At 43.2% G+C, this 16,326-nt stretch overlaps 1 protein-coding gene across 5 annotated transcripts in view; it reads right to left on the bottom strand.

The window, feature by feature from the left end:
- Znf331 (zinc finger protein 331) overlaps positions 1-15,712 on the bottom strand; it is a 31,440-nt gene extending 15,728 nt beyond the window's left edge. For 2 of the 5 annotated variants that reach the window (XM_017796795.2, XM_029560920.1), the window contains exons 1-4: positions 15,438-15,712; positions 14,714-14,826; positions 14,267-14,406; positions 2,681-2,742 (exon numbers count right to left, since the gene is read on the bottom strand). The gene's annotated coding sequence lies outside the window, so the exon portion shown is untranslated. The other 3 variants (XM_029560917.1, XM_017796798.2, XM_029560921.1) reach the window with 3 other exon arrangements.
- Between the last annotated feature and the right edge of the window lie 614 nt (positions 15,713-16,326).

Here is a 16,326-nt window from a genome sequence, read left to right as displayed (position 1 = left end):
CTTTCATATACACAGGTAATACACTCATATACATAAAAAAGTACTTTAAGACCTAAACAGCAGACCATAACTATGATAGGAAAACACAGGAAAATGTCTTGATATTGGCCTTCATAAAGATTCGATGAATGTCACCCTGCAGAGAAGTAACCTAGCAAAAGAGACAGATGGATTAAATTAAGCTAAAAACTTCCACAGGAAGTAGTTGAGGTAGAGCACTTGTCTAAGCATGTATGAGGCCCTGGGTTCCATCCCTAGTAGCAAAAACAAAAACAAAGAGATAATCTATGCACTGGAGAAAATATGTTAACCCTGCATCTGAGAAAACACAAGGGACATATAATTTAACAGCAAGAAAACAACTAAAAAAATAGGTCAAGCTGGGCGTGGAGGTGCACGCCTTTCATCCCAGAACTCAGGAGGCAGAGGCAGGCAGAGCTCTGTGAGTTCAAGGCCAGCCTGGTCTACATAGTGAGTTCCAGGGGAGACCCTGTCTCAAAAAGACCAAAAAAAAAAAAAAAAAAAAAAAAAAAAAAAAAAGCCAAAACTGGCATAGAATTTCTCAAAAGAGTATTAAAATGATCAACAGGTAGGATCTGGAAAGCTGGTTCATCAGTTAACAGCCTGTACTGTTCTTGCAGAGGACTCCGAGTTTGGTTCCCAGCACCCATGTCAGGTAACTCACAACCTCCTGTAACTCCAGTCCCAGAGGATCCAACACCTCTGATCTTAAGGGCACTGTACTCATATGCAATACCCCCTTCCATGCACAATTTTTAAGAATAGGAGGTTCCTTCACTAGTCAAACAGAATCATCTTGTAACCCAGGAAGCTCACATCTAGCATATATCTACAGTGCTAGGACCATAATCCTGCCAGGACTTGGGAGGAAAATTTTATTTATTTATTTATTATTTATTTATTTATTTAATTAATTTTAATTTAAAAAATGTATTTCATAGAGCTGGGCATAGTGGCACATGCATTTAATCCCAGCACTCAGGATCTCTGTGAGACTGAGGCAAAGCCTGATCTATATAAGGAGATCCAGGCCAGCTGTGGCTACAAGGAAACCCTGTCTCAAAAAACAAACAAACAAACAGATTTATCTTATTGGAGCTGGACGTGGTTGCATGTGCCCTTACTCCCAGCGCTTTAGAGGCAGAGGTAGGTGGATCTTTGTGAGTTCTAGATCAGCCTGCTCTACATAGGGGGTTCCAGGCCAGTTGGAGTAACATGGGGAGATCGGGTTAAAAAAAAACCCAAACCTCAAATATTTTAAACATGTGTACTGTGTCTCTGTGTGAGTATGTGCACCTGAATGCAGGTGCCTGTGGAGGCCAGAGGTGTTGGCTCCCCTGGAGCTGGAGTTACAGGCAGTTATGAGCTGCCTGATGTGGGTGTGGGAACCAAACTTGGGCTCTCTGTAGGAACAGTATGAGTTCTTAACTGCTAAATCAACTCTCAGCCCCAGAGAGATTTACTGTCGCTCATGGTTTCAGTGTTTCAGTCCAACATGGTGGCTTGGTAGGATTGTGCCTTGTGCCCTCTGTTTCCTGGTTGGCCATGGTAAGAGGAGCCTCCTGCAGATATTCCCTCCATCACAAATCAATCAATCGGAGGGGCTAATGACAGAACTCATTTGGAAGAGCACCTGCCTAACACACCAGGGGTCCTGGGTCCAACCCCTAGCATGTCATAACTGGGTGTGGTGGTGGGTACCTATTGTCTTAGCACTTGGGATGTGCAGGCATACAGATCCTAAGTTCAAGGTCCTTACAGGCTATGTTTCTCATTTGAGGTCAATCTGGGATACACAGAGACTATGTCTCAAAACAAAAAACAAAACAAACAACAGAAACTACAAAAAAAAAAAAAATCAAAAGAGGGCAGTGGGACCTGGTATCTCAGACTCCAGTGTCTGTGAACTGATCTGCACTAACTAGGATTTTCCTTGCCCAGTTAGGCAGCTATTCTCTCACAAAGGCCACTTCTCTCTTGAAAGCTTTCTCAAGTCATCCTCAAAACCTGCTGAGTGTTCCTGGACACCGGTTCATAGCCATGGGTCCATAAAAAGTATTTGTGTTAAACATTTATGTATATACACATAAATAATAATACACACACATACGGATGTGTGTGTGTCTGTGTACATGAGTGGGTGCCCACAAAGGTCAGAAGAGGGTGCCAGATCCTTGAAGATAGCAGTTGCTAGCTTCTAGACCTGGGTGATGAGAACTGAACCTGGGTCCTCTGGAAGAGCAGCAGGTATCTTAACTGCGGAACCATCTTCAAGCCCCTTATTTAGGTTTTTTGAGAAAGGGTATTACTATATAGCCCTGACTGGCCTGGAATGTGAGATTATCTATCATGCCTCTTCCTCCTGTGGGCTGGGGTTACAAACCTGGGCAATCAGGGTAGGCTTTATTTTAGAGACAAGGTCTTCCTGAACAGGTAGGCTGGCCGGGAGATCCCTATGTAGCCAAGGAAGGCCTGGAACTAGAGATTCATCTGCCTCAGCCTCCACAGTGTTTCCTGGGTCATTCCTATGACCGGCATGACTCCCATGTCCCACACGCCTCCAGGCGGGTCCCATAGTTGGGGCATGAAGGTGGAGGAACAGAGATGCGGGTGGCACCGTCACACTTGCGCTTACCAGATGAGTCCTGTGATCACTCACCAATCATGGGTTCAGTCCCCGGTGCTGTCACACACTGTCCCACTTCACAGTCCTGTCCAGTCCTGGCATCGTGAGGGAAGTGCAAAGTTACATCTCCGGCAGCCACACCCCCCTGCGCCGCCCCGGGCACCACGCGTGCACCTTCCAGGGCTGAGGGGACAGGCCAGTGTCAGCCCCTACGACCACCGTTCTAGCTGACAGTGGCCACCACCGAGCTGGACGCTCCTGCGTCACAGTCATGGAGCCCTTATCTCGGCGACCCCAACACGCAGCAGCCCAGCGCGCATGCGCACCACGCACCTGTTAGCGCCAGCCACACGGACTGCAGAGGTCTCTCCAGAGTGAATGCACACGGACTCTCCACGCTTAGGAGTTAGCTCATTCGTGTTCCTGTGCTTCCCCTCCCCCCATCACGTGTGTGCACGTGGTCCCCACCCAAAGCCTTGGTGACATGTGTCACCTGGGAAGACAGCTCCCCAGATCCCATTACTCCCACCACCTGTGAGGGGCCCCAACAGTGATCAAGAACCCTGGTCTCCATGGAAACCAGAGCATAACCACTCCCCCGGTTCCAGCATGCAGCGCCAGGGGCTGGCTTAGCGCACGGTCGTGTGGGTAATGTAGTTCCCCACCTCTACAGCAGACAGCCTGCATTGAGGATGTACTGGTCCTTGCTAAACCAGATCGTGCTCAATGTACTGATGTGGGAGGGGCGGCAACACCCCTACACAGCTGTCAGTGTGTGGACAGTTTCAAATTTGCTGTGTAGTTGAAGTTGAAGAAGGGAGTGAAAAAATTCAGTAATGACAGTTTGAAACAACAGGAGAAAACCTCATTAATACAATGAATGAAATGGAAAATAGAATATCAACACTGCAGGATAAAGTTGAAGAATTGGACAGCTCAAGGAAAGAAAAAATTTTAAAAAACCCACAGGTATGACTATGTAGGAAATGTGGGACACCATGAAAAGACCAAATCCACACATCATAGGCATAGAGGTAGGAGAATCTCAGGTTGAAGGTATTGACCAGATCTTCAACAGGATTGTAGAAAAGAATTTTTCAAAATTAAGGAAGACATCCCTATACAAATACAAGAAGCACATAGATCACCAAATAGAAAGGAACAGAAAAGAAACTCCCCACGTCACATCAGAGTAAAAACACTAAACTTACAGAACAAAGAGAGAATATTGAAAGCTGTAAAAGGAAAACAAGTTCATATAAAGGAAAACCCATCAGAATTACAGCTGACTTTTCAGTGTAAACTATGAAAGCCAGAAGAACCTGGACCAAAGTATTTCCAGTTTTAAATCACCACAGATGCCAGCCCAGAATACTTTTCCCAGAAAAAAAAATGTCTCTTATAGGTGAATAGGCTGAAAGAACACAAGTCCACAAACCAGCCCTTCAAAGAATACTTGAAGCAATACAAAGAATGGAGAAGGGAACAATTATACCCCAGGGGCAACAGAAAGAAACTAAATGAAGGTATAATTGTTGAAACACAAAAGTAGACAAAAAAATGCAAACAGTAATCAAAATGATGGCAACCAATACACATCTTTCTTTTTTTTAAATTTTATTTATTTAAAAAAAAACTTTTACGTGTATGTGTGTATTGACTGCATGTAGGTAAGTGCACCCAGGTTGTGTAATGCCCAAGGAGGTCAGAGAGGCTGTCAGATCCCCTGGGACTGGAGTTACTGGATCCCTTGGGACTGGAGTTACTGACAGTTGTTAGCTGCCATGTGGGTGTTGGGATTCAAACCTGGGTTTTCTGCAAGAACAACCAATGTTCTTAATCGCTGAGCCATCTATCTCTCCAGTCCCCGCATCTTTCAATAATAACTTTAAATATCAATGGAATGAACACCTTCGTCAAAAGACACAGGGTAACTGAATGGATTAAGAAACAAAATCCAATCTGGGCATGGCAGCACAGGCCTTTAATCCCAGCACTCAGGAGGCAGAGGCCAGCCTGGTCTTCATAGTGAGTTCCAAGCCAGCTGAAGATACTCACAATACAAAAACAAAACAGAACAAACAGACAAACAACCCTCCTCCCCCCAAAAAACCCAAGAACAACAACAAAACAAAAAACCCCAGGACAGGCACTATCTTAAGGTGGAAAGGATGAAAAAGACTATTTCAAGCAAATGGCACTAAGAAACAAGCAGCGGTTGCAATTCTAATATCTGACAAAATAGACTTCAAACTAAAATCAATCAGAAGAGATAAAGAGGGTACTTCATTCTAATCAAAGGAATAATTGACCAAGAAGATATTACAATCATGAACAAAAGCACTAAACTCTGATGCACCCAAATTTATAAAAACAACACTACAGGACTTTAAGACACAGATTAACCCCAACTCAGTAATACCAGGGGACTTCAATACCCCACTGTCTCCATTAGACAGGTCACTGGACAAAGAATAAACAAAGAGACGTCTGAATTAAACAATACCATATATCAAATGGACCTAACAGACATCTTTCAAATATTCCACCCAAGCAACAAAGAATACACTTTCTATTCAGCATCCCCATGTGACTTTCTCAAATATTAACCACATACTGGGGTTGAAAACAAACCTCAACAAAAAATTGGAAAATTCATGCATTCTCTCAGACCACAAAGCAATAAAGGTTAAAACCAACATTGGAAGAAGCGCTAGTCACTACAGGAGCTCATGGAGAGTAAACAACACACTTTTGAATGATGAGTGGGTCAAAGCAGAAACTAAAAAAGAAATAAAAACATTCCTGGAATTAAATGTAAGGACAATACAACATAACAAAACCTTTGGGTCACTTTAAAAGAAGTCCTAAGAGGGAAGTTTATAGCTCTAAGTGCCTACATTAAAAAATTAGAAAGATCACAAATAAACAACTTAACATTGCAATTCAAGATTCTGGAAAGACAAGAACAAATGAAACCCAAATCCAGCAAATAAGAAGAAATAACAAAAATCCAGGCAGAAATTAATGAAATAGAAACAAAGAAAACAATACAAAGAATCAATGAATCTAAGTGCTGGTTCTTTGAAAAGATAAACAAGATAGACAGATCCTTAGCTCAGTTAACCAAAAGAAAGAAAGAGCAAACGCAAATCAACAAAATCAGAGATGAAAGGGGAAACATTACGACACCCAAAAGATCTAGAACATTGTAAGGGAATACTTTAAATCCTATACTCTATTAGATTTGAAAACCTAAAAATAATGGATGGATATCTGAAATCATGGGACCCACCAAACCTAAACCAAGAAGAGATTAACAGCTTAAACTGACCCATAACATATAAGGAAATCAAAACAGTAATACAAAACATCCTGACTAAAAAAACTCAAAAACAAAAAAAAGCCCAGGCCCAGATGAATTTACAGCAGAATTCTACCAGACATTTAAAGAAGACCTCCAACCATTACTACTTAATTTACTCAAAATGATAGAAACAGAGGGAGAACTCCCAAATTCCTATGAAGCCATTAGAAATTTGGTATTTTCTAGTACCAAAACCAGGTAAAGATACAACCTTTAAGAAAAATCAAACTATAGACCCATATTCTCAATGAATATAGTTGCAAAAATTCTCAAAAAAAATACTTGCAAACTGCATACAGATGTACATCAAAAAGACTATTCACCATGATCAAATAGGCTTTATCCCAGAGATGCAGGGATGGTTCAAAATACACAAATCAGTGAGTATCATCAATCATACAAATGGACTGAAAGTCAAAAACCACATCATCATCTCATTATGTAGAAAGGACTTTTGACAAAATTCAGCATGCATTTACATTCAAAGTCCTAGAGGGAACTGGACTGGAGGGAACATACCTCAACATAATTAAAGCTATATACAACAAACCCACAGCCAATATCATTCTAAATGGAGAAAACCTGGAAGCATTCCCATTGAAATCAGGAACCAGACAAGGCTGTCCACTATCTCCACTCCTCTTTAACATAGTGCTCGAAATTCTTGCAAGAGCAATAAGACACGAGAAGGAAATTAAAGGAGTAATAATTGGAAAAGAAGAGATCAAATTATCCCTTTTTTCAAGTGATATGATACTATACCTAAGTGATCTCAAATGTTCCACCAGAAAACTTCTAGAACTGACTGACACTTTCAGTAAAGTGGCAGGCTACAAAATTAATCTACAAAAAAAATCAGTAGCCTTTCTATATACCAATAACAAGAAATTGGAGAAAGTGTACAGGGAAACCCTCCTATTCACAATAGCCTCACCCCCCCCCAAAAAAAAACAAAAAACCAACCAACAAACAAAAAACTATCTTGGAATAAACCTGACCAAAAACCTCTACAACAAAAATTTTAAATCTTTAAAGAAAGAGATTGAGGAAAACACCAAAAGATGGAAGGATCTCCCATGCTCATGGATTGGAAGAATTAATATTGTGAAGATGACCATCCTACCAAAAACAATACATAGATTCAATGCAATGCCAATCAAAATCCCCATGACACACTCCACAGAATTAGAAAAAGAAATCCTTAAAGTATACGGAAGCAGAAAAGACCCCAGATAGCTGTGCTGGATGCTTTAGTGTCAACTTGACACACCTGGGTTGAGGGAGCCTCAATTGGGGAATTGCCTCTATTGGACTGGCCTGTGGCCAGGTCTGTGCACAATAACCTAAACGAAATCTTGGAATAAACCTGATCAAAGATCTCTACAATGAACATTTTAAATCTTTATAGAAAAAGATTGAGGGAGACACCAGAGAATGGAAGGACTTCCCATGCTCATGGATTGGAAGAATTAATATTGTAAAAATGCCCATCCTACCAAAAGCAATATATAGATTCAATGCAATCTCAATCAAAATCCCTATGACATACTTCATAGAATTAGAAAAAAAATCATATTAAAATTCATATGGAAGCACAAAAGACCCTGGAAAGCAAAGCAACCCTGAGCACAAAGAGCAATGCTGGGGGTGGGCTGGGGTGACTACTATATTAGATCTCAAACTATACTACAGAGCTATAGTCATAAAAGCAGCATGGTACTGGCAGAAAAATAGACATATGGAACATAATTGAAGACTCAAACCTGAGTACACTCAATTTCAGTCACCCAATATTTGACAAAGGTGCCAAGAACACACAATGGAGGAAAGGCAGTATCTTCAACAAATGGTGCTGGTAAAACTAGATCTCCACCTGTAGAAGAATGAAACTAAATCCTTATCTTTCAACTTGCACAAAAGTCAACTCCAAATGGATCAAAGACCTCAATGTGAAACTGGCAACTCTGAAACTGTTAGAAGAAAGCATTGGCAGTAACTTACAAGATATAGGTGTAGGAAAGGACTTTCTAAATCGGACACCAGTTACTCAGGAATTAAGGTCAACAATCAATAAGTGGGACCTCATTAAGCTAAAAAGCTTCTGTACAGCAAAAGAAACAATCAAGAAAGAGAAAACCCACAGAGTGGGTAAAAATCTTCACCAGTGACACATCTGACAGGGGTTTAACATCCAGAATATATAAAGAACTAAAAAAACAAAGAATGAAGAAAACAAATGACCCAATTAAAAGATGGGCTAAAGATCTAAACAGAGTTCTCAAAGGGAAGAAATAAAGATGCTAAGAAACATCTTAAAAAGTGTTCAACATTGTTAATAATTAGGGAAATGCAAATTAAAACCACCTTAAGATTTCATTTTACCCCAGTCAGACTGACTAAGATCAAGAGAACAAATGATACCAAATGCTGGCAAGGATGTGGAGAAAGGGGAACACTCATTCACTGCTGGTGGGACTGCAAACTTGTACAACCCCTATGGAAAACAGTATGGAGAACTTTAAAAAAATTTTTTTTATTTATTATTTTTATTTTATGTGTATGCATAGATTGCCTGCATGTAGGTAAGTGTACCGGTGTCGTGGTGTCGTGCAATGCCCGTGGAGGTCAGAAGAGGCTGGAGAGATGGCTCAGCAGTTAAGAACACTGGTTGTTCTTGCAGAAGACCCTGGTTCAAATCCCAGCACCACATGGCAACTAACAACTGTCCATAACTCCCAGTTTCAGGGGATCTGACAGCCTCTTCTGTTCTCTGTGGGCATTGCATGACGTGGGTGCACTTGCCTATATGCAGGCAATACACACATACACATAAAATTAAAAAAAAAAAAACAACTAAAAAATGGAGCCAGGGGTTGTGGTGCACACTTTTAATCCCAGCACTCAGAGGCAGAATCAGTGATCTCTGTGAGTTCAAGGACAGCCTGGTGTATACTGAGTTCCAGGTCAGCTGGGTCTACAGGGAGACCTTGTCTCAAAAAGGCTGGAAAAAAAAAAACCAAACCAGAGAAGCAGCTGGCTCAGGGTCTGAACTTAGTTGTTTTCCCTGAGACAAAAAACCTTCTGAAAACTTACACGTACAATATCCCTACATGAGTCGGTGAGTATAGCTGAAGGCTACATAACAAGAAACAGGAGAAACCTTCCTTTGAGTTGTTGGTCAGGGTAGTCCAAGAGACTCCCAAAATTACACAGTCCCTGATTGCCTCTCAGAAGTTGAAGATAAGACCCTATGGCTGAAGACAGGACATACTTTGGACACAGGATTTGGAGCAACGGAACTGGAACTGACCTGGAAGCCACCTCCCCTGAAGGCTAACTGTCATAGCTCTGGAGCGCACTACGCAAGCTGCTAAGGGAGAACATCAAGCTAGGGTCCAACCCCAGCTTCAAGTCCTAAAAACCACATCAACGACCAGCATAGCAAAGGACATTGGTGCAGTAGTGGCACTTTTATCTTGGGAGTAATCAATAGCTACCTAATTGGACTTAAAGCCCACTCAATGGGAGGAAACTCAGGTGTGGTACTGTAAACCTAGCCAAATGCACATAGCTGGAGAGGTCATCGATCTTACAGAAACCCCAAGGTTCTCATATTTCTAGACAAATGTAATTTCTTACTATGTGCAAAATATGGAACCTTAAATTTACAGACAAGTATCCCAGTCACAACCCATCAAAGTTGCTTCTTTTTCTTTCTTTCTTTTTTTTTTTTTTTCCTTTTTCAGACAAGGTCTCCCTGTAGTCCCAGCTGTCCTGGAACTCACATAGATCTGCCTGCCTCTGCCTCTGGAATGCTGGGATTAAAGACCTGTGCCACCACGCAAGGCAAGTAGCTTCTTTTTCAACAGAGATAGAGTTCCACAACTAGTCACACACAGAGATTCTCTATGAATTGCCCAAGCCCAAGTGGTATATCTATGAGGTAACCTCTACACATAACAGTTGCAGAACACAGAACAAGGGAGGAAGAGAACACTAATGTATCTTTCAATTCTCATCAATAAAGCTCCCTTATGTAACAGAGGGCCAGGAACGCAAAAGGTCATAAATCGCCAAAACACAGAAATAAGGGTCAGCAGAGCATGGGTCCTTGGACAGGACTCCTATATTGAGGTCCACCCACCTCAGGGCTCAGGGACCATTTTGGAAGAAGGGGCAGAAAGGTTCTAAGAGCCAGGGAGGCGGTGCATGACCATATGGAAATAGTCCTACAGGTGCCTGGGACCCTTCTCATACAAACCTACAGCAATGGTGTCAGCATGCACAAGACCCATGCAAACTTAGGCAGACCAAAACCCAGCTTAGAACTGTGGAAATCAACAGCAAGCCCCAATCTTACTAGAATTATTGGCAGCTGATTATTTCTGGGTAAGGAAGAGCTGATCTTCTTAAAGGGACAGATTCTTGGCAGACTATACTAAACCCAGGGGATGAACATGCACTGAGGGACATCTGGGGACACCGACTTTACATCATAGGCCTTAACACCAATGACAAAGTGTATGAATTCTAGTGTGTATGTGGGGCGGAGGGGGGCTATGGGAGGGTGCCAAACGGGAAGAGGGTCTAAAGATCACTTTCTGCATGACATACACAAAAATAAATTTAAAATAAATGTCTCACCAATAGGTTGAGTCCCACACCCTGTCACACCCTGGCCCACATCAGAGCGTTTTGCCTAGTTCTGTCTTCCTAAGAGTAAAGTTACATCCCCTGCAGGTGACACCCTCAGTACACTACTCGAGGGGCACACACCCGTGGCCCTGCCGCAGATATGCCGCACACATGCGTGCTACACACCTGATCTGGGGGCTACTTGGTGCTTACGAGTGAGCAGCTGTGTGTCTGCATTCACAACATCCAAAGCTGCAGGTGATGTCTTCCATAGACCCCACCACCTGTGAGGGACCCCAGGGATTAGAAAACTCTGGTCTCCATGGAAACCAGAGTCGGAAACCTGCATCACCACGAGCAACAGGCAAGGACACACCTGTTGTGCAGCAATAATGCACACACACTCCTGCATCTTCCAGAGTGGAGGTGACTCAGCCAGTGTCACACCCCAAGACCAACTATCTCACTGGCCCGTGGCCGCACAGCTAAAACACAACTGCGGCAAAAGCGGCAATGACGTGTGCATTGCGCATGCGCACCACACCACGCACTTAGCGCAGTAAAGCCTGCAGAAATGCGCCCTTGTGTTACTCTTGGGGGCCTGCTGAGGTCTCTTCTACAAGAATGTACCAACACTCTGCATGTAAAGATTCATGCACTCGTGTGTGTGCACATTCAGCCACATGCATGAGAGGGGCCACGCAGTAACTCCTGGTTCCCGCCGGAACCGTAGTCTCCTGACAGGGACCCGACTATGACGCAGAAACAGTGGTTTCCATGGAAACCAGAACCTGAAACCCATGCCCCCACAAGCACGCTTGGTAACTGGCTGAGTTACAGAGACTTCTGGAAAATGGCGCTACATGAGCGAGTGCATACTAAGGGTGTGTATTATCCCCCAAAACACATCCTCGAGTTTTGGGGAATGCTGGAATTAAACCTCTTGGGAGGGATGTCTTTTTATAGCATCTTTTTGCTATAATAGTCGCAATTCATTGCTTTAAAAAATATAAATATGCTTTCTTTCTCTACACAGAGACATGGGGCTGGAGAGATGGCTCAGTGGTTAAGATCATTTACTGCTCTTGCAGAAGACCTGGGTTTGGTTCCTAGCACTCACATGGTAGCTAACAACTGTCAGTAACTCCAGTTCCAGGGGATCTGATGGCTGACACCATCTCTAGCCTCCACAAACATTGTATGCACATGGTACATTTACATACATGTAGGTAAAACACATACATGATATAAAAATAAATTCTAAAAACGTATTAAAGAATTAAATCTAAGACTTGAAACTCAGGTGGGTGTAGTGGTGCATGCCTTTAATCCCAGTACTTGGGAGGCAGAGGCCAATGGATTTCTGAGAGTTTGAGGCCAGTCTGGTCTACATATCAAGTATGTAGCTGACCTGGAAACCAGCATGTAGACCAGCAGACAGGCCTCCCCACATTACCCCGTAAGTATAAGTAAATAAAACAAATAGAGCCAGTTGTGAAGACTCACAGCAGCAATCCCATCACTTGGGAGATGGAAGCAGAGGGTCAGAGTTTAAGGTCAACGAGAACTATATGAGAAAGCCCAGGTTTGATTTCTAGCACCCACATGGTGGCTAACAACTGTCTGTAATTCCAGTTCCAGGGGATCCAATGCTCTCTTCTGACCTCCACCCGCACTGCACAGCATGGGTGCACCTACCTACATGCAAGCAATGCACTCATATACATAAAATAAAAATAATAAATATTTATGGGGTTGGAGAGATGGCTCAGTGGTTAAGAGCACTTGGCTGTTCTTGCAGGTGACCTGGGCTTGATTCCCAGCACTCACATGGTGGCTAACAACCATATGTAACTCCAGTTCCAGGGGATCTGGATGCTCTCTTCTAGCCTCTACAGGCATTGCACAACATGAGTGCACACATACAGGCAATACACTCACACACAAATAAAAATAAAATATAAAATATTTAAAAAAGCTAATGACTTGATATACCCATATATTAATGCATCTATTAACTCTCACCTGAGAAATTTCCTTATATAGCAGATGGTGATTAACACAGAGACCCACAACTGGCCAATGTGCAGAGAACAAGAGGCTGCAGAGTGTTTATCCCTCAATAGGACACCTGGATCAAACTTCTGCCTCCTAAGGCTTAAAGATCATTGCAGAAGAGAAGGCAGAGATATTTTAAGATCCAGAGGTGGTGGATGTCCACAAGGAAAGTTTTCCAGACAGCTATCAGTTACCATATGAAATCACAGCCACAGTGACAGCAAGTATAAGTCCCACATCACCTCAAACCAGACAAAATCTCAACAGAGATGTGGAGAAGTGGGTAAGAAATTCCAACCCTACCCGAGGAACTTTTGGCAGCAGATGGCTGCTGGGAAGGGAAGAGCCAGTCTCTTTTAAGGGTAGGACTCTTGGTCAGTTGACCAGGCTCCAGTGGATGGACCCATGCCAAAGGACATTTGGGGACACAAATTTGACTTTTCTCTTTGTCGTTCTTTTGAGACAGGGTCTCCCTGTAGCCCCAGCTGTCCTGGAACTCACTATGTAGACCAGGCTGGCCTTGAACTCACAGAGATTCGCCTGCCTCTGCCTCCTGGGTGCTGGAATTAAAGGTGTGCACCACCACAGCTGGCTACAAATTTGACTTTTATAGATTTTTATAGACATATATTTAAATGTGAAATTGGGCAGGGATTAGTAAATGTGGGTACAGATGGGGAAGGGGAAGGGGATCTAAATTGGATCAAAACATAGTGTATGAAATAAAAAAAATTTAATTAAAAATGTGTCTGCTAAATTTTTTTTAAATAAAATATTTATTATTTTTATTTTATGTGTATGAGTGTGTTGCCTGCATGTAGGTAAGTGCACCTGTGTCCTGCAATGCTCGTGGAGGTCAGAAGAGGCTGCCAGATCCCCTGGAACTGGAGTTACAGACAGTTGTTAGTTGCCATGTGGGTGCTGGGATTCAAACCCAGGTCTTCTGCAAGAACAACCAATGTTCTTAACTACTGAGCTATCTCTCCAGCCCTAAAATTTTTTTTTTTTAAAAAGGAAAACAAGTTCCAGAAATGTGAATAACATGATAGTAATAACAGGTGGAATACAATAAAGTTGAAATGACAGAGGCAGGGCAGAGAAGCTGTCAGGAGGAAATGAATTTTGGAAATCTACCAGGCTGGTTGTAAATTATCATGAAAAACCAAGTGTATTTGAACACTTCCAAAATTAGAGTTTGTTTTCTTCACAAACATGGTAATGAGTGAGTGGAGGGATGTGTTATGAATCAACTTCAGTCATTTCAGAATGTATATAAATTTCAAAACTGTGTTGTGTATCATCAATATTTATGTCCTTTTATGACATAAGGTACCTATGTAGCCCAGGATGACCTTGACCTCTTGATCTTCCTTCCTCTATGAGTTCTATTACACACATGCAACAACACACAGCTATGCTTTGCCATTTGTCAAGCCCCACCCCGAGCAAGAACTAGGAACTGAACCCACATCTTTATGTGTGCAAGGCAAATGTTCTTTCTGATATTCCCAGCCCAGCTAAAAAATTTAATACTGATGATATTTAAAAATAATAATTACAGGCTGGAGAGATGGCTCAGCAGTTAAGAGTGCTTCCTGCTTTTCCGGAGGATCGGAGTTTGGTTCCAGGCACCCACGTTGGGTGGCTCAAAACCACCTGTAACTCCAGCTCCAGGGGATCCAATGTGGTCTTCTGGCCTCTGTGGGCACACGCACATGCACACACACACACACACACACACACACACACACACACACACACAGAGTTGTAAATAAAAATAAATCTTTAACAACCACATCCCCACACAGATAAAAGAAACTTGATCTCATGCAGAATTAGTCCCCGTCTCTTCAATTAATCTGATGGTGTAGGAGTCCCTAATACATCCCGTAGGAAAAAATTATTGGAACAAATTTCTGTTAGCACTCGATTTTTAAAGTCAAAGAAAGTAAACAGTTCTAACTCATAGAAACAGACAATTTTTAATGAACAAAATGGCAACTTACCTTAACCTTGACCTTTAAGATCCCAGCACTCAGGAAGCAGAGGGATCTCTGTGAGATCGAGAACAGCCTATTCTAATAGCGAGTTCCAGGCCAGCTGAGGCTACAGGGAGATCCTGTGTCAACAAAACAGAAAAGAACACCCCTCAGTAATAACAGGGTCTGGGGGCTGCATGTATCAAGAGACCCTGGCACTCAGCACCTGCCACCTGTGCTACTGAACCTGCCGCGGTCCCGTCGTCTAGCGCTTCTCTGTTAAGAAACCTGTTAAGAAAAACTCCAAATGACAAGAACTAGAAAGCGTCCTCTGAGGGTTTCTGTCGTTCAGGTAACCTTCCTGAAAGACACTTCTGGTTTAAAACGTGTCACCTTACGAAACCGCCTAGTCCTTTGTTCCTTTCTCCATAAAAACATGCCACACCCCAGCCCTTCTTGGCCTTCCCATGCACCGTGGCTCAAAAGGTACCCACGCGGTTGATTGGTAACCACAGAGGAAATGCTACTGATTGCACCCAGTGTCCCCAACCAGATCCCCCACCAGCCACAGGCTCAGAGTCCTGGCAGCCCTACTACCAGGGGTGTAGTTCCCTCTGCCCAGCACTGACACCCTCCCTTGCAGCACATGCACATACACCTCCCAGAGCAGAGTCCAGCAGCCGGCTTTGCACCTTTAAGATGCATCCGCAGACTGGACTGCATGCGTGGCCGCAGGTATTTCTGCGCTCACCTGTGTGGTGGTCTATGGTGTTAACTGGCCCCGTGGACCCTCGAAACAAGCATGCATCCTGACAGGTTCTTCAGCCACGTCACCACCATACATGCTCACTGAACCTGCTCCCACGGCAGTGACAACCCTTCACATGCCTGTCTGGATCACCGCAATGCGGCACGTCTAGCGCGATGCGCATGCGCACACCACGCGACCGCGAGAGGCTGATGCTACATTCATTCTTGCAAACACCGCAACTGGTGGGTGCACATAGCGTGTCAAAACACTGCAAGTTTCCCTGCACCCCTCTCAGTTTAAACCCGGAGGCATCATTAAATGGGCTTGTAAATATAAGCATGTCCCAGAATGCAACGCAGCTCAATTGCTGAGCCCAGAGGCCTCTGGGAAATGAAGTCAAATCGGGCTTTTGTCTTTCGAACCGGGGTTTCTCTGTGTGGTCCTGTCTGGAACTCACTATGTCACCAGGCTGGCCTCAATGTCAGCCATCCACCGGTCTCTGCCTCCAGTTGCACCACGCTAAGTTGAAGTTTGAGTGAAAATTCTATTTTTCAGAATTTATGTAAAGGTCTTGGCTAGAGAGTCATATTTAAATATTCATGTGTGTGGGGGGAGCTGGCTGGAGAGACGGCTCAGCGGTTAAGAGCACTGGCTGTTCTTGCAGAAGACCGGTTCGAATCCCAGCACCCACAAGGCGGATCCAGTGCCCTCTTCTGACCTCCGAGGCATTGCACTACATGGGTGCACTTAAGCACATGCAGACAATATACTCACACACATAAAAAAAAAAATTCATGTAGGATATACAGAGGATAATTTTTTGTATAATTTTTAAGTGAGACGTTGATCTGATTTTCAGCACCCACATGGCGGCGTCCTTAACTCCAGT

The sequence above is a fragment of the Nannospalax galili genome, unplaced genomic scaffold (genome assembly GCF_000622305.1).
Source record: "Nannospalax galili isolate Female #2095 unplaced genomic scaffold, S.galili_v1.0 scaffold632, whole genome shotgun sequence".
Taxonomy (NCBI): Eukaryota; Metazoa; Chordata; class Mammalia; order Rodentia; family Spalacidae; genus Nannospalax; species Nannospalax galili.
The sequence above is the reverse complement of the archived record's forward strand: the minus strand, read 5'-3'. Positions and strand labels throughout refer to the sequence as shown.